This window comes from Mauremys reevesii, linkage group 14 (genome assembly GCF_016161935.1).
Source record: "Mauremys reevesii isolate NIE-2019 linkage group 14, ASM1616193v1, whole genome shotgun sequence".
Lineage (NCBI taxonomy): Eukaryota > Metazoa > Chordata > Testudines > Geoemydidae > Mauremys > Mauremys reevesii.
In genome coordinates, this window is record NC_052636.1 from 40,839,773 (window position 1) to 40,858,707 (window position 18,935).

Consider the following 18,935-nt stretch of genomic DNA (forward strand, 5'->3'; position numbering starts at 1 on the left):
GTGGTTTCCTTGAGGTCCTTCTGAGTTCCCTGAGAGGAAATACGTTTACCCATTTTCACCCCCGGCTGGTTTCCTTGTTCTCTTTCTGGTCTGTGCTGAATCTCACAGGATTTTTCCTCTTCATGACTCCTGGACACATGGCTTTTTGATCTTTGCAATAATGCTCTGTGTTTATCCACTTGCTGAACATTTTTCTGCTGAGAATTCTGCTCCTCTTTCTCACATGCCATTGCATCACCTGCTGTGAAAAAGACAGAAACATCAAACAGGGATGAAAAGTGAAAAGCCAAAACAAACTAAGTGCTGGAGGGAGGTCAAATAAAAATCACAAACTGAACTCCCCCATACTCTTCCCCAAAACAGGAGTGAGGAGGGGATCAATCTGGCTTTCAAATGCCATCCAAATACGCAGGGGGAAGGGAGGAAGCTACTGCCTGGTGTCTGCTAGAATCTATGGGAAGCCATGAGCTATAGTTACCCTGAGGATATGACCCCTGCTGGCAACAATAATGAACTGAGAAACCTCTCAAGGGCTTTGTAGGGCATCCCAGATGTTTCCTTCAGGCATTTTCACACTCAGAGTTGGTTTAATGTTTCCTCACCTCTGCAGAGAGAACTCATGGTCTGTTTTCCTTCTGAACCCTGCAGGTCTGAGACCCATGGCTCTTCCCCTTGTTCCAGCTGGGAGATCACATCAGGTTTGGAAAATGGAAACCCTGCTCAGATGAAAGAAAACAAAGGAGTTCCGTTGATTTCATAAAACTTTGTCATAAAAAACATTCTATTAATTTAACTTTAATATTTAGTGTGACCCGGTGTGCCTGGGCTAGTCCTCACTGAAAATGCCAAGACCAGGGCAGGCTGAAAAAGGGAGAGCAGAGGCTCCCCAAACTGGTGGTTAACATGGAAGTTAAACTCACCGACCAGTCACCAACTGTGCTTCTGATCCCCCACACTGGTTATCCAGAAACTGAAAAAAGAAATCACACGGCCCCCTTTATTGCATTCCAGTTGTCTGGCTCCTAAGCAGCACCTAGGTCCAGCACAGTGAGAGGTTATTTAAAAACTCTGCTCACATAAACAAAGTGTTCTTCTGACCCCAGAGTCAGCCACATTACCAGGTCAGTATAGGTTTGGATCTTACTCAAAATACTACGATGCCAGCCAATCATTGGCATCTAAACTAAAGGTTTATAAGTAAGAAAGCATCTAAACTAAAGGTTTATTATAAAAGAAAGAAAGAAAAAGGGAATTGTTAAATGGGAAAGCAGTCAGACACATTCAGAAATCTATACATCTGGTTCTTAGCAGTATTGGTGAGTTTCTGGCTTGAAAGGCTCTCTGGTACACATCCACGTTATTCAGTCCTTTGTTCAAGCCTTCAGTTTGTAGAGAAGTTGCTCCAGAGGTAGGAAGGGGGATTGAAGACAAAATGGAGATGATGCAGCTGCCCTTTATATTCCTTTTGCCAAGTGGCTTCTAATTCCTGTGTCCCAAACACAAGCTTCACAGCACATGGCATGGAAAAGCCTTGGAGTTCTCAGTACACAGTGTGATACAGCGTGGCCAGAGGGCAGCAGGAGAGGGTTAGCAGGGAGCCTTATTCCCTGCAGAGGGAAGAAAGTTTGCTATAGATTAACTAGAGCACCTGAAGCCAATTAGAGCCCCAGCAGTCAGTCACCTGATAAAGACCCTTGCTCCAATCAGACAGGGAAGGAGCTGGAGGAGAGGGGATTGGTGTTGGAGCAGAGAACAGTTTGAAGGGAAGCAGAGGAAAGTTTGGAGAAGTGCTGCAGTGGGCTAAGAAGTCCAAGACCCTAGGTAAGGGGCACCTGGCTTGTACAGAGGGAGGGCAGGAAGCCCCCACAAGCTGAAGGGTAGGAGCGGGAAGTAGCCTAGGGGAAGGAACCATCAGTTCAAGTGGTTCACCACTAACCTCAGGGCCCCTGGGCTGGGACCTGGAGTAGAGGGCGGGCCCAGGTCCCTCCCTCTCCACTCCCCTCCTCAAGGACACTAGTGGGGTAATTAAAATACCGATTCAGAGGCAAGCAATGGCGCCCTGAACCTTCCCCAAAGAAGAGAGAGCGCGAGACCCAGCATAACATTACCGGCAATTTGCCACACGTGGTGTCAGGAGTGGGATCTGCGCGCTGGGGACTTAGACCAGGGTTAGGCAAAACCCTCCTATCCTTAAGATGGACGACGTGGTCAAGGCCCTTATACAAGCCACCGCGGCCCAGCAGGAGACTGCCCGAGTCCAAGCAACCGCCCAACAGGAGGTGACTAGAATGCAGCAGGACCAATCATCTGTTGATGAGTCAGGCTGCTCAAGACCAAGCCCTGCTGAAAGACCTGGTGAACCAGATGAAGGCCCTTATGGAGCAGAATCGCAACTGTAAAGGGACCCGGACCGTACGGGCTAGCCATTGCCTACAGAAAATGACACGGGAGGATGATGTGGAGGCACACCTCCTGGCTTTTGAAAGAGCAGCCCTGCGGGAGGCCTGGCCCCGAGATCAATGGTCTGGTATCCTTGCCCCATTCCTGTGTGGGAAAGCCCAGAAGGTCAATTACGATATGGCTGCAGAGGCTGCAGCAGATTATTCCCAGCTGAAGGCAGAGATCCTGGCCAGGTTCGGAGTAACGACATTGCGAGCCCAGAGGTTCCATGAGTGGCGGTATACGGAGGACAAGACACCCCGATCACAATTGTTTGACCTGATACACCTGACCCAGAAATGGCTGCGCCCTGAGGCCCTTAGCTCTGAGAAGATGATGGAGGTTCTGGTATTGGACCGGTATATGAGGGGGCTACCACCAGGTCTCAGGTCTTGGATTGGCCAGAATGATCCCTCTACCTATGATGAGTTGGTCTCCCTCGTGGAAAGACAGCTGGCAGCCCGCGAACTGTTCCAGACCCCAGGCAGGGAGTCACGGCAATCCAGGAAGCCAACCCCAAACCCAAGGCCCCGGGCTTTCGAGAACTATAGGAGAACTGTAACCGGGAGGAAAGACACCGAGGAATGGCTCGAGGCCAGGAAGGGACCTTGGGGGTTTGGGAAGAGAGGTGGGGGGCCGGCCAAACAGTCCCAGGCAGAGGGTGACAACCGGAATAAGGGGGCAGTGTTATGAGTGTGGGGAATTGGGGCATATACCAGCCCAATGCCCCAACAAGGAAGAACCTATGCAGTGTAATCTGGGGAATTACGGGGAGCAATGTGGCCTAATCGGTCTGGTAGGGGTCACAATGACCTCATATGGATATACCAGACCAGTAAAAATGAATGGTATAAAGACCATAGCATTAATAGATTCCGGGAGTGCTGTCACGCTGGTCTCAGGGAAGTTGGTGGGAACAGACCAACTAACCCGGGCCAAAAACACAGGGGTAACGTGCATACATGGCACTGTGAATTTTTACCCTACAATCCCGGTGCGGATTGAGATCCAGGGGAATACTACCAGGGTTTCTGCAGGGGTGGTCCCCAAGCTCCCTACCCTGTTTTAATTGGTAGATACTTCCCCGGGTTTAAGAGCTTACTTACCCCAATAGAGCCAGGGGAGGGTAGCAACCCCCAGGCTGAGACGGAGGCACCTACAGATAGCCTCACCCCAATGTTTGCCGAATTTGCTCCAGGGTTATTCTCATCCCCTGGGAAACCCCAAAAGTCTAGGTGAGAACGAAGGGCAGATAAAAGATTAGGGACCAGGATTCTAGCAGAGAATCAAAAAACTTCCCTTGTGGGTAAGCGAACCCGCTCAGGAGAGCAGGAGATAATTCAGGCCAAGGAAGAGGCGGAGGCGGTTCCTAGCCCAAGTGGGAGCACCCCAGGGGGAAGAGTAGAAATAGGCCCCCTAGAATTAGGTCAGTTGGGTACTGCACGTGAGACTTTTGGACAGGACCAGGCCGATGATCCGTTATATGCAAACGTGAGGGAGGAGGTAGTGGAAGTGAATGGTGTGCCTGTGGAAGGAAAGATCAAAGGCCCAAGGCCATATTATGTGCTCAAACGCGATCTTTTGTACAGGATAGAGCAAATACGAGGGGAAGAAGTAGAGCAACTATTAGTCCCACGGAAACACATAAGGGCAGTACTAGAGTTAGCTCACAGCCATCTATTTGGGGGACATCTAGGGGTAGACAAGACACTGGATAGAATCCTAAGAAGGTTTTATTGGCCAGGGATACGGGCAGAAGTCCAGCGTTATTGTGCCTCCAGCCCTGAATGCCAGTTGCATAGCCCCCGACCTCACTTGCGGGCCCCATTAGTACCTTTGCCTATTATTGACGTCCCTTTCGAGAGGATAGCCATGGACATAGTGGGCCCATTAGAAAAATCGGCACGGGGCCACTGAAACGTACTAGTCATCCTTGACTATGCCATGCGGTATCCAGAGGCCATTCCTTTAAGAAACCCCACATCCAAGGCAATAGCAAAGGAACTACTACAGGTATTCACCAGAGTGAGCATCCCTAAGCAGATCCTGACAGACCAAGGAACCCCGTTCATGTCAAAACTAATGAAAGACTTATGTGCCCTGCTCCGCATCCAGGCCATACAGACCTCAGTCTACCATCCACAAACAGATGGACTGGTCGAGCGATTTAATCGTACCCTTAAAAGTATGATCCGGAAGGTGGTAGCACAGGATGGAAAAGACTGCGATACCCTTCTACCGTATCTAATGTTCGCTATACGGGAAGTCCCCCAGGCGTCCACGGGTTTTTCTCCCTTTGAACTATTATATGGACACCACCCATGCGGGACATTAGATATCGCCAAGGAAGACTGGGAGGAACAACCCAACCCAGGAAAGAATGTCATTGAGCACATGACACAGATGAGAGAGCGAATAACTTGAGTAACTCCGATAGTATGGGAACATTTGGAAAAAGCACAAGAGGCCCAGCGGACATATTATAACTGTTGGGCGAAAGAACGGAGATTTCAGCCAGGGGAACGGGTGATGGTGTTAGTGCCGACAGCAGAAAGCAAACTTCAGCCAGCTGGCACGGACCATATGAGATAGTGGAAGCCATTGGGGAAGTGAACTATAAGGTTAGACAACCAGACCACCGAAAGCCAGAGCAAATCTACCACGTCAACTTACTGAAGCCCTGGCATGAACGAGTGACGTGTCTGGTCATTCGAGGAGCTCCACCCTCAGACAGACGACCCACGGAGACAGGTAAATATATCTCCAGAATTAACCCCAGAACAACGAACAGAGGTCATTGAAATGATCCACGGAACCAGGACGTATTCTGTACATAACCGGGATGAACGACACTAGTCCAACATCATATTGTCACCAGCCCCAGAGTAAGGGTGACGATAAGACCACATCGAATACCGGAAGCTAAAAGGGAAGAAATTAGGATGGAAGTGAAGAAGATGCTGGAACTCGGGGTCATTGAAGAATCCCACAGTCAGTGGTCCAGTCCAATCGTCCTAGTCCCCAAGCCTGATGGCACCCTGAGGTTTTGTAACGACTTCCGGAAATTGAATGAAGTATCCCACTTCAATGCCTACCCGATACCACGCATTGACGAGCTAGTTGATCAGTTAGGCAAGGCCTGATACCTAATCACTCTGGATCTGACCAAAGGTCATTGGCAAATTCCCCTGGCCAAGGATGCCAAGGAAAAGACTGCCTTCTCTACACCCGATGGCCTGTTTCAATACACTGTCCTCCTTTTCGGACTCCATGGGGCCTCTGCAACATTCCAACGACTTATGGATAAGTTACTACGACCCCATGCCAAGTATGCCACCGCCTATCTAGACGACATAGTCATCCATAGCCCTGACTGGGAAACGCACCTAGGAAAAGTAGAAGCAGTGCTGGACGCCCTGCGAAAGGCCGGTCTCACTGCTAAGCCTCTCAAGTGCGTGATAGGACTAGCTGAGGCCAAATACCTCGGGCATGTAGTAGGGAGAGGTTTGGTAAAACCCCAATGGAACAAAGTGGAGGCAATACAAGGTTGGCCTCGACCAATCCGCAATCAGCAGGTCAGAATGTTTTTAGGGATAGTAGGATTCTATCGGAGATTCATCCCTCATTTTGCCACAAGAGCAGGGCCATTGATGGATCTGATAAAAGCTCAAGGCCCCGAGATAGTAAAGTGGACTGATGCAACTGAAGAAGCATTTGTAGATTTACGGACAGCCCTATGCTGCCATCCAGTACTCATAGCCCCAGACTTCGAGAAGGAATTCATCCTACAAATGGATGCCTCGGAGGTGGGGCTCGGTGCCATCCTTTCCCAGATGGTAGGGGAGGAGGAGCACCCCATCTTGTACTTCAGCCGGAAGCTCCTCCCCAGGGAACAAAAGTACGCTGTTGTCAAAAAGGAATGTCTGGTGATAAAATGGGCTATGGAGACTCTCCGCTACTATCTCCTGGGGCGGCGGTTTACCCTCGTGACAGACCATGCCCCCCTCCAGTGGATGCACAGGAACAAGGAGAGGAACGCTAGAGTGACGAGGTGGTTCCTCTCTCTGCAGCCTTTCCATTTCCGGGTCCAGCATAGGGCTGGAAGCCAACATGGCAACGCTGATGGCCTAGCGCGACGGCACTGGCTCTCGTCCCAAGTAGCCCAACCCCTTGGTGTTGAGCTGGGGGGGGGATATGTGATACAGCATGGCCAGAGGGCAGCAGGAGAGTGTTAGCAGGGAGCCTTATTCCCTGCAAGGGGAGGAAGGTTTGCTACAGATTAACTAGAGTACCTGAAGCCAATTAGAGCACCAGCAGTCAGTCAGGTGATAAAAACCCCCGGCTTCAGTCAGACAGTGTGGGAGTTGGAGCAGGAAGGTTTGGTTGGAGCAGAGAACAGTTTTGAAGAGACACAAAAGGAAAGTTTGGAGGAGTGCTGCGGTGGGCTGAGAAATCCAAAGACCCTAGGTAAGGGGCACCTGGCTTGTGTAGAAGGAGGGCAAGAAGCCCCTCCACAAGCTGAAGGGCAGGAGAGGGAAGTAGCCCAGGGGAAGGAACCGCCAGTTCAAGTGGTTCACCACTAACCTCAGGGCCCCTGGGTTGGGACCTGGAGAAGAGGGCGGGCCCAGGTCCCTCCCTCTCAACTCCCCTCCTCAAGGACACTAGTGGGGTAATTAAAATACCGATTCAGAGGCAAGCAATGGCGCCCTGAACCTTCCCCAAAGAAGAGAAAGCACGAGACCCAGCATAACAGTACCGGCAATTTGCCACAGTATTTATAATAATATAAAGTGTCTCTCAATTCCATACAGTGTCACTTAATAAACCAGTGAATCCCCAGGACCGGTTCCTCAGGTGTTTGAAGATGCCGAACACCTTGCTTGTGAGGGACTAGAATACCCACATATATGTTGGGAACACACAGACACTGTGCTAGTCTGTTCCCCTATGTTCACTCTTCTAGAAAATTATGATCAATTTTGTTCATAGTATGTGTCAGGGCTGAATCTCCACTCTGTCACTCTGAGTGCAGAAAGTGGGGGCCCGACAGGATTCTACAAATTAATTTTTGCCACTCTAGGCTTGTATTAAACCCCCAAAGTTACAGCTTTTCTCTGACCTTGGCTTGGTAAATGCTGCCACCACCCAATTGCAAAAAAACCCCAAACCCTTGGACCCAGGAAGGAGCACTTGAGAATTCTTCCCTATGGGGCACCCTCAAGCCCTTTCACCTCCCCTCCAGGAAAGAGCTGAGAAAGAAAACAAAGGAAATTAGCTGTGGCTACCAGCTAATCAAACAACACACACAAACCTCTTAGGACACCAAAAATCCAATCCTGTTCTTAAGAGGTCAATTTTATTAAAATTGAAAAGTAAAACAATACATCTGGAACTTAGGCTTTTGCTAGATCTTAAAAGAAAATTTTTGTAAGCACCCAAAATAGCTTTCTTGGGGGTTCAGCTTAAAGCTTACAAGCAAACACACACATCTGGGAGAGCACAAAGGAGATCCAAAAGCCAAAATAAAAAATAAACCTGATTGTGTCTGTCTAAACATTCCCTAGACAAATCATTTCTTCTAGGTATGGAAGATGAATTTTCATACCTGCTTCAAGCCATACACAGCATTGCTACTCCGTGTCGCCTTCTCCGGAGAACGACAGACAAAGGGAAAGTTACTTTCCCATTTTAAAAAGTTCTAGCCTTTCCATTGGCTCTTTTGGTCAGGTGCCCAATGCTTTTTTTTTTTAAACCCTGTTGGCTTGTTAACCCTTTAGGGGTAAAGCAAGCAGAGAACTCGCATCAACAGGGATTTTACAGCCAACTGTCTGGCTGGGTGTTTATAAAAGGGAGATCCCTCCCCTCCCCTTCATTTATCACTGTAGGGCTTGTGAGGTACCATTTGAAAAGACATAATCTACTGAATATCCTCCTGTTAAACTGTGTAGCAACATTGTATGGAAAGTGATGAGATTTTACGGTATGATATTACTGAAAAAGCTGCAACCCTAATCTTAAGTTCCTCAGAGACAGCAAGGCAAACAGCTGGTCAAATAGCCATTCTCCACCAGGGGGAAGGTGTGAAGATGACATTTACATTCCATCACAGGGACACTTGAAGCTCGTATCTATGACAGCCTGTCACCATGACTCAGCTGAGAACTGAAGTGGTTTCTAGTACAAAGGACTGAATTATAAAAAGAGGTGAGGAAAATGCATGAGACTCTCTCTCTCTCCCCTTTTCCTCTGCTCATGACAACTCCTGAAGAACTGAATGTGGGCGGCAGGGGCAGGTTAGGGGGAGTCCTGGCTGAAAGGAAAACCAGCCTGTCTCAGCAGATGGTGAGAGAAACATTTCTTTTAAATCCCTTTTAGCTTGTTAAGTTAAACATTAGTTTGTGTTTTATCTTTGCATTTCTTTCATAAACAATTCTGACTTTTATGCCTCATTACTTGTAGTCACTTCAAATCTTTTTTTTCCGTAGTTAATAATTTTGTTTCCTTTTTTTTTAATCAAACCAGTGTGTTTGGATTAAAGTGTGTTGGAAACTCCATTTGGAATAACAAGGCTGGTGCATGTCATTTTCCACTGATGAAACAACAGATTTCGTATGAGCTCCCATTGTTCAGGAGTGTGCTGGACAGTGCAAGATGAACATTTCTGGGGGAAGTCTGGGAGCAGAGAATTTTCTGAGGTTCTCCTGTGGGGCACTGTAATTTGTGAATCACTGACTAGCAGCACTCAATACTGTGTAGCTGGGAGCGAGTTACACGCTGGAGACAGCGTGTGAACTGCCCAGGAGTGGCTGCTCTCACAGTAGAGCAGTGTAAAAGGCACCCCAGCCTGGGGAACTGAGGGGCCACAGCTGTTAACAGTCCAGATTGTACTGTGCTTAATGTCACAGACACTCAATTTCAAAGACTCTCCTAAAACACACAGAAAGTAAATCCACATCCCAGAAATCCAAGTCTCCCTGGCACTGCTTCTTGCTGACAGATGGGTCCAGAGACAGAGTCCTGGGGAAGCAGGAAACATAAGCGTGGGGTTCAGTGGAGAACGGGAACAGGAAGGGCAGGGATATTATTGAATGCAGGATCTCAGCAGTGCTAGATGTCAGGATAACACATAGTGCAGCCCATTGGCAAACATAATCCCAAATATACATATAAAATGATGGGGTCTAAATTAGTTATTTCCATTGATTTATATAAGGGCAATAAGATATTCTCTGTATTACTGTCTGTCCCTTTTTAAATAATTCCTAACATCCTGTTTGCTTTATTGACTTCCGCTGCATACTGCTGGATGTCTTCAGAGAACTATCCACAATGACAAAAAGATCTTTTTCCTGATTAGCCTAATTTTGCCCCCATCATATTGTATGTATAGTTGGGGTTATTTTTTCCAATCTGCATCACTTGACATTTATACACATTTGCCATTTTGTTGCCCAGTCACTTAGTTTTGTGAGATCTTTTTGAAGTTCTTCACAGTTTGCTTTGGTCTGAACTATCTTGAGCAGTTTAGTATTGTGACGTTATTGATATAATCTGGGACCATATAGAACATGGTTGCAACCAAGGTCCTGTAGTGGCACCAAATCTTATGTAAAGGGGGTCATATAAGGTGTCCAAGACCAGGTTATGGGTTGCTGGTTATAATTATGGGGTCTATATGTATGTATCATTTTGCAGTTGAAGTTATGAGTATTGGCTCTATCCTGTCTGTATTTCCAACTTATGCTGTGCTTCTGGGAGACATCCCAGACAAGTTGGTGTTAGCTCTGCCTAGCCTGTTTGATGGCTCATTAAGGACCATCAGCTATTCAACTGACCCATTGAGAGAAGGCAGATATGCCTTGTAACTCAGCAAAGTATGCAGGGACTTGCCCATGTGACTCCAGACTCCATTTTGCTGTCATTTTCCACAGTAAGAACAAAGAAGTATTCTTACACCTGGAAAAGCCTATAAAAGGTTGATGCCTCATCTCCATCTTGTTTTCAATCCTGCTTCTTACCTCTGGAGGAACTTTGCTACAAACTGAAGCTCTGAACAAAGGACTGACTGACCCATCCCAGAGGAGAATGTACTCCAGAGACTTGATTTGAACCTGCAGTTTACTCCATCACTGCTACAAGCCTGAACTAAGAACTTTACCATTACTGCATGTAATTGATTCCATTTAACCAATTCTAGCTCTCATCTCTATCTTTTTCCTTTTATGAATAAACCTTTAGATTTTAGATTCTAAAGGATTGGCAACAGCATGATTTGTGGGTAAGATCTGATGTGTATATTGACCTGGGTCTGGGGCTTGATTCTTTGGGATCAAGAGAACCTTTTTCTTTTATTGGGGTGTTGGTTTTCATAACAGCATGCAGGATGAGTGCACTGGTGGTGATACTGGAAGACTGGAGTGTCTAAGGGAATTGCATGATAACATAATTTATGTAAGAGCCTTTGGTGAGGGACCTTGTCAAATGCTTTCTGGAAATCTAAGTACACTATATCCACTGGATCCCCCTTGTCCACATGTTTGTTGACCCCTTCAAAGAACTCTAATAGATTAGTAAGACATGATTTCCCTTTACAGAAACCATATTGACTTTTGCTCAACATTTTTTGTTCTTCTATGTGCCTGACAATTTTATTCCTTTACTATTGTTTCAACTAATTTGCCTGGTACAGACATTAGACTTACCAGTCTGCAACTGCCAGGATCGCCTCTAGAGCCCTTTTTAAATATTGGCGTTACATTAGCAATCTTCCAGTCATTGGGTACAGAAGCCGATTTAAAGACAGGTTACAAACCATAGCTAATAGTTCCCCAATTTCACATTTGAGTTCCTTCAGAACTCTTGGTAAATACCATCTGGTTCCGGTGACTTGTTACAGTTAAGTTTATCAAGTAGTTCCAAAACCTGCTCTAGTGACACTTCAATCTGTGGCAGTTCCTCAGATTTGTCACCCACAAAAGGTTTGGGAATCTCACCAACATCCTCAGCCATGAAGACTGAAGCAAAGAATCCATTTAGTTTCTCTGCAATGACTTTATCGTCTTTAAGGGCTCCTTTTGTATCTCAATCGTCCAGTGGCCCCACTGGTTGTTTAGCAGGCTTCCTGCTTTTGATGTACTTAAAAAACATTTTGTTATTACCTTTTGAGTTTTTGGCTAGCCCCTTCTTCAAACTCCTCTTTGGCTTTTCTTATTACATTTTTACACTTAATTTCGTAGTGTTTATGCTCCTTTCTATGTACCTCACTAGGACTTGACTTCCGCTTTTTAAAAGATGCCTTTTTATCTCTCACTGCTTCTTTTACATGGTCGTTAAGCCACGGTGACTAACCCCCTCATTTTTGCATAGTTCCCCTTCCTGAAATTAAATGCCAGTGTTGAGCTGTTCTTCCCATCACAGGAATGTTAAATGTTGTTATATTATGGTCACTATTTCCACTATTACAGTTAGCCCTTGGACTAGATCCTGCGCTCCACTCAGGACTAAATCGAGAGTTGCTTCTCCCATTGCGGGTTCTTATACCAGCTGCTCCAAGAAACAGTCATTTAAAGTATCCAGAAATTTTGTCTCTGCATTTTGTCCTGAGGTGACATGTACCCAGTCAATATGGGGATAATTGAAATCTCCCACTATTATGGAGTTCTTTATTTTGATAGCCTCTCTAATCTCTCTTCGCATTTCATCCTCACTATCACTGTCTTTGACAGGTGGTCGATAACAGATCCCTATTGTTATATTCTTATTAGAGCCTGGAATTACTATCCATAGAATCTCTATGGAACATGTGGTTTCATTTAAGATTTTTACTTCATTTGAGTTTACATTTTCTTTAACATACAGTGCCACTCCCCTCCCCACCCCCCGAGTATTACCTGCTCTGTCCTTCGATATATTTTGTACCCCAGAACAATTGTGTCCCATTGATTGTCCTAACTCCACCAGGTTTCTGTGATGCCTATTATGTCAATATCCTCCTTTAACAAGAGGCACTCTAATTCACCCATCTTATTATTTAGACTTCTAGCATTTGTGTACAAGAATTTAAAAAACTTGCCACTGTTTATTTGTCTGCCCTTTTCTGATGTGTCAGATTCTTGTGTGTGTGAATGCTTCTCGTCTAATCTGGCCCCTACTTTATCCTCTTCCAGCCTCTCTTTCTGACTAGAACTAGAAAATCTCTATCACTAGACTCTCCTCTAAGACAAGTCTCTGTCCGATCCACGAGCTCCTCTGCAGCCATTGGCTTTCCCCATCTCTTAGTTTAAAAACTGCTCTGCAACCTTTTTAATGTTAAGTGCCAGCAGTTTGGTTCCACTTTGGTTTAGGTGGAGCCCATCCTTCCTGTATAGGCTCCCCCATCCCCAAAGTTTCCCCAGCTCCTAATCAATCTAAACGCCTCCTCTCTACACCATCATCTCATCCACCCATTGAGACTCAAGCTCTGCCTGCCTACCCGGCCCTGTGCGTGGAACTGGAAGCTTTTCTGAGAATGCCACCATAGAGGTCCCCGATTTCAGTCTCTTTCCTCGCAGATTAAATTTGGCCTCCAGGACGTCTCACCTACCGTTCCTTATGTCACTGGTGCCTACATGTGCCACGACCACCGGCTCCTCCCCAGCACTACACATAAATCTATCTAGATGCCTTGAGAAATCAGAAACCTTTGCACCAGGCAGACAAGTCACCATACGGTTCTCCGGGTCATCACAAACCCAGCTATCCTTGTTTCTAATGATCAAATCTCCCATTACTAACAGCTGCCTTTTCTTAATGCCTGGGGTTCTCTCCCCGGAGAGGTAACCTCAGTGCAAGAGGTTACCCCAACACCATCTGGGAGGAAGGTCCCAATTATGGGAAGGTTTCCCTCTGCTCCCATTGACAGCTCTCCTTCCCTGGGCCTTTCATCCTCCTCAACAGCGCAGTGGCTGTCTGACCGGAGGTGGGAGAAATCTACAGTGTCCCGGAAAAGCCTCATCAACATACTTCTCTGCCTCCCATAGCGTCTCCAGTTCCACCACCCTGGCCTCCAAAGCCTCCACGTGGTCTCTGAGGGCCAGGAGCTCCTTGCACCGAATGCACACGTAAGCCCCCCGCCCACAGGGCAGGTAATCATACATGCTACATTGAGAGCAATAAACAGGATAGCCCCCACTCTGCTGCTGGGCTTCTGCCTGCATTCTCTCTTACAGCGACCTAGGCTAACAACAGGGTTTTTGTTTCAATCAAGAAGTTTGTATTATAGCTTAAATGTTTTAAAGAATGGCAAGAGCACCTCGCCCCCTTCCCACTCCCCTTCCAAACTCCCTCACGAAACTCCCCATTAGCAGCCCTGTTTGAAAAGCTCCCTGGTCACTTGCTCACTGCTTTACAAAGCACTCCCCTATCACATACCCCCCTGCCCCTACTTGAGCCACTCAGGGTAGGGGGCTGGGAGCACCCCCAGTACCCCAGCCCACCCTCCCAGCCCCCAGACCTGACTCCTGCATCCCCTCCCACATAACGAGCCCTCACACCCCATGCTCTGACTCCTGCACCCCTCGCACATCCTCAACCGCACCCTGAGCACCAAATGGGAGCTCCTGCACCCCACCCTCTACATTGCCACCTGCACCCCTCATACCACATGGGAGCTGCCCCAGGAACGCACATCACCCCCCAACCTCCGGCCCCAACCCTCAGCCCCTCTTGCATCCTAAAACCTGGCCAGACCCTGCACCCCCAATCCCCAGCTGCTCCTGCACCCTAACTCCCTCCCAGACCCTGCACCCCCAGCCCTGACTCCTGCCCCCTGAACACCCTGCTCTCCCTGACTCCTGCACCCCCTCACACCCCCAGCCCTTACTCCTTCACCCCTCTCAAACACACCCCAGTTCCCTGCCCTCCCTGATTCCTGCAACCACCCATAACCACTTATCCCCCACCCCCAGCCCATATCACACCCCCAGCCCTGACTCTTGCACCCCTCCCACACAGCCTCCTGCCCACCCTGACTCCTGCCCCCCCACCTCCCCACCTGCCTTGCGCGCATGAAACAGGAGGTGCTCAGGTAAGTGCTCCACACCCCCACCCCCAGCCCCCACCCTCAGCCCCCTCCCACACCCTAACTCCTGGCCAGACCCTGCACTCCAACATTTTTAATTTTTAATAAAGGGCTCTTATCCAAAGCGCTTTACAATAGTTAGCTAACGGCACAAACAATATTTGGAAAGATCATTAAGTGGTGCACCAAGACTCTCAGCGATTTTCAAGTGGTCTGTGGAAAAATCGGTTAGACGACAAAAACAATAAAAGTACCTCACTTTATTTCCTATTACTTATAGGAGGAGGAGGAGGAGGAAGGAAAAAAAGAATGAAAAATGGGGGTGGGAGGGAAATGAGAGAATGTTCTTTTTCTTGCCTGGGTCCCAAGGAGAGACCCCTAAAATGGAGCTGAGCACAGGGCCCCACTAACGCTAAATCCGCCACTGACCTTCCTTCTCTGGATTCCCCCAGCCAGCATTCAAGGACGCACGGAGTGTCTGTGTGATAAGTGACCCTGGGCCAGCAGCTCTGACTCCAGCAGCCTGCTCGTTACACCCCAAGCATTATTGTGGTCTGGGTGGAGAAGGCTCAGGGTTTGAGAGATCAGGGGTAGGAAGCTTCTGCTGATTATGCCGCACCGAACCCTCAGTTTTACTTGAGCAAACAGGAGATATTTGACACTGTGCAATACGGCTCCTGTGCTCTCTTCCCAAACTGTTCTGCAGCAGGGGAAGGTCTCTGGTAGCTTGTGTGTTACTGGCATATTGGGGTGATGCTGAAACAGGGCACAGTAGAGGTGGCATTGGGGGGCTGCCGTGAACCATGTCCCTTTTTTTCCCCTTCCAAGAATAGAGGGGAGAGTAACCCTTACCCAGCGAGGTCACATTCTCATAGTTCTCCTGCATGACATCTCTGTAGAGGGCTCTCTGAGCGGGGTCCAGCAGAGCCCACTCTCCCCTGGTGAAATACACAGCCATCTCCTCGAAGGTCACCGGCCCCTGAAAGAGCGAGAGTCCAACACTCAGTACCTGCTGCTCCACTCACAGCCCCCCTATACATGGGGGACAGGAGCCAAACAGAAACTCTGGGTGGATTGCAGTCAGAGTCCCACCCCCACCCTGCTCAGAGCATTCAGGAAACAACAGGGTGAGGGGACGAAGCGAGAGCCCCTCCTCTCTCCCAGCAGAGCCATCACACACCTACTAGCCACAGACTGATTCAGGAGATGGGGCCCCTAGCAGGGTCCAGGGACAGCTCCCTGGTAGGAAGCCCAACAACCTCCCCATTCTGAAGAGCTGGATGTGAAGGGAGGGGAATCTCCCCCAAGCCTCACTGGTGGGTGCCCCCTTCAAATCTCACAGCAGCTGCTGGTTAGTCAGGTCGGGCTCCAGCACTATGAGTCTGGTCAGTTTTCCCAGCCCCATGTAGCTGGATTATTTTCTGTTCCACAAACTAGAGCATTTCCACTGCCGAACCTCCTTGGTCTGTTCCTAGAATCTAGGCCACATATTAAATAACTCCCAGCAGGGTTAGCACACCCCTGTCCTCCTCCCTTTCTCCACCCTGTGCATTTCCTGCAAACCAGACTGCAACCTCCAAACCAGCCTGTGCAAACCTTCCCATCTCCCACGTATTTGCTGTCCCTCTCCCGCCCTGGAGGAACCCACCAGCAACCCCCTGATAATACCTACCTGAACTGGCTCCTCGGCAGCCATTTCTCTCCCCTGTCCAACGAGAGGACGGGATGAACTGGAGCGAAACATGGACGTTATTCCGCAGCCTGGCAGGGCGAGAAGGGCAGTTGTGAAGGTTTCAGAACAGGCTTTAATACATTTCACAGCATGATTCCCCCAGGCCCTTTCCCTGCAGACAGACACCCTAGAGTCTGCCATGCTGAGAAAGGCTTGATCTCTTTGTACAGTGTAGACCTGGCCTCTCCTGCCAGGCTAAGCCCACAGAGACATTTTTAACCTCCCTTCTCCCTCCCCTCCCCCCGTAACAAAGTCTCTGACCACAAGGCTAGAAAAAAGCAGAACCAAAGGAGTCACTGTGGGGGATCCCCTCAGACACTGACCCCAAGGCAGCCACACCCCAGCAGGAGGGATATGGAGTCAGGAACTGGATTTTCCTCTGTCTGATTCTCATCTTTTCCACAGGAAAGTGACTCTACCCAGGGTGCAGTAAAACATCTGTCTGGGCAGATTAGAGATCTGGAAATCTCTCTCCAAACTCTTCTCTCCCATTGCCCCTTTCAGTCTCTCTTTCTCCTTCTATCTCCTTTTCCCCTCTCCCTGCCCGTCTGGTAGGAAAGTCCCATTCCTGGGTAGTTTGCTCCCCCATGGCTGGATTTGCTCCTGCAATTGTTAATTGGACGAGAAGTGAGGGGGGGTCTGTTTGTGTGGAGTCATTTTAAGGCCAGACCCCAGCATTTTCCCTTCGTTTCTTTCAGTTACCTGGAGACTCTGGATCAGAATTTAGTATTAACAGGGCCCAGGGCTGCCCTAGGGGGCTAGGACCAGCTGGAGAAAGTCATCCCCTGGGCCAGGCAGAGAAGCAGCTTTAATTCAGGTCACATCCCAGCACAGAACCCCGCTTGGGGAGCAGCAGCTGCTAAGCCTGGTCTCCCAGATCAGAATGGAGGCTGCAGCCTCTGACCCAGGAAGCTGAACCCCAATATCCTTGTGACGTTAGTGATATAAACAGGGACCATATAGAACATGGGTTGCAACCAAGGTCCTGTAGTGGCACCAAATCTTAGGTAAAGGGGGTCATATAAGGTGTCTAAGACCAGGTTATGGGTTGCTGGTTATAATTATGCTGTCTGTATGTCTGTATCATACAGCCCGGGCGGGGCTGGGGCGGGCAGAGCCTGGGCTGCCCGGGGGCGGGCCCAGCTGGAGAACCCCCGGCCGGGCCCCGCACAGACCCCGGGTGCAGCAGCGGCTCAGCCCGGGCCCGGCTCACACAGAGGCGGCAGCAGCAGCTTTGTTCAAGCGGGGCTCGCACGGAGCATGCGCAGTAACAGCTACTGAAACCCTTCCTTCCCTGGGCTGTGGAAACGGCCCCGGGGCAGGCTGGGAGATGTAGTTCCTGACTCTCCCGGAAGCGGAAGCGACGTCGGCAGAGGAGACGGAGCCGGGCTGCAAAGGAGCGTTGGCCGCTGCGGCTCTGCCTGGCTCGCGCGGGGCCGTTGGAGCCTCTCCCGGGCCGGAGAAGGGTTGGTGCCGTTGGGGCTCTGGGCATGCGCAGATCGCGGCGGGAGAGCCCTTCATTAACCGTGACCCCCGAGGAGCGGGCAGAGAAAGGGGGGGGGCTGAGATCCCCTCGGATTTACCGCTGCCCCCTCCCATGGGGACCCCCCTCCTCCCCCGTCCTGCCCCCTTTCTCCCTAGAGAGCCACGAGCAGCGCCCAGGGTGACCCCCCCTCCCCCAACCCCTGAGAAGTTCCCTGTCCCCCCCCCCCGATTGTGCCCCATTTTCTCTCCCCTTCGCCAGTGGCCAGTTCAGGTCTCAGGTTTGGGGGTTTCCCCCATTCCCACCTGCAGGGATTTGTCCTTGTGCGGGTGGGAAATGGTTCCCCCGAGTGATTCCTGAGCTGGGCAGAGGGTGAATGGGCAGAGGCTGGGGGGGCCCTGAGACAGGGACACCTCTGGGCTGGGCTGGGGTGGCCACTCTCTGCTGGCAACGGGGCCTGGGAAGGGCCAGGGAGGGGAGGGAGGAGCAAGTGTCCCCCATGGAGACGGTCCAGCCCCAGGTTTCCCAGTCCAGCTACTTCCCCTTCCCCCCCCCCCACTTGCTAGTCACATTCCCAGACCCCACTGCCAGCCCCTCCCCACTGATAGTGACTTTGTGACTCCAGCCCCACTCCTGTCCCCTGTGAGTGTGAGGCAAGAAGAATCTGTCCCATTCTGTTGTTGATTCAATATCCTTGTATAATTCCCTCCAATTTCCCCTCCTTTCTCTTGAATGGTGACATAAAATCTCCCCACAGGGACACCTCTGGGCTCTCATTGGGGCTGTGGGGGTGTCTGGGGACCCTGCCTGTGGGGTCTGGGTACTGGGGGGTGTCTGGGGGCTGCTAATAACCATGATCCTTCTCCCTGATCAGTTTGTGCCAGAGTCCTGGCTCCAAGCGCTGCCCGACATTCCCCAGCCACATGCCCTGTCACTGTGATAACTTTCTAGCCACTTATCAGACACTGTGAGCTGAAATCACTGATTTTTAAATTTCTCCCCTCTTGAAAACTGCAGAAACTTCCAGTTCCATTGGAAATATTCATCCCCCTCCACCCCCCAAATCCTTATCCTAGATCTGGGGGATGAGGGAGGTGGGAGGGGGGTCAGCACTGCCGCACAATGGTCTCTTCCACAGTATTCTGGACTCATTCTTTCTGAACTCTGGTTTCATTGAGAGCAATGTTAATCCAGAGTCACTGTATGGAAAGACAAGGAGTGAC

General features: G+C 49.5%; 1 long non-coding RNA gene across 1 annotated transcript; it reads right to left on the minus strand.

Annotated features, from left to right (window-relative positions):
- Positions 1-181: 181 nt before the first annotated feature.
- On the minus strand, positions 182-15,384 carry LOC120381992. Its single transcript, XR_005588212.1, has 3 exons — positions 15,350-15,384; positions 603-716; positions 182-241 (listed from the first exon to the last, which is right to left on the minus strand). It is a non-coding gene; the product is annotated as an uncharacterized LOC120381992 (long non-coding RNA).
- Positions 15,385-18,935: the final 3,551 nt, after the last annotated feature.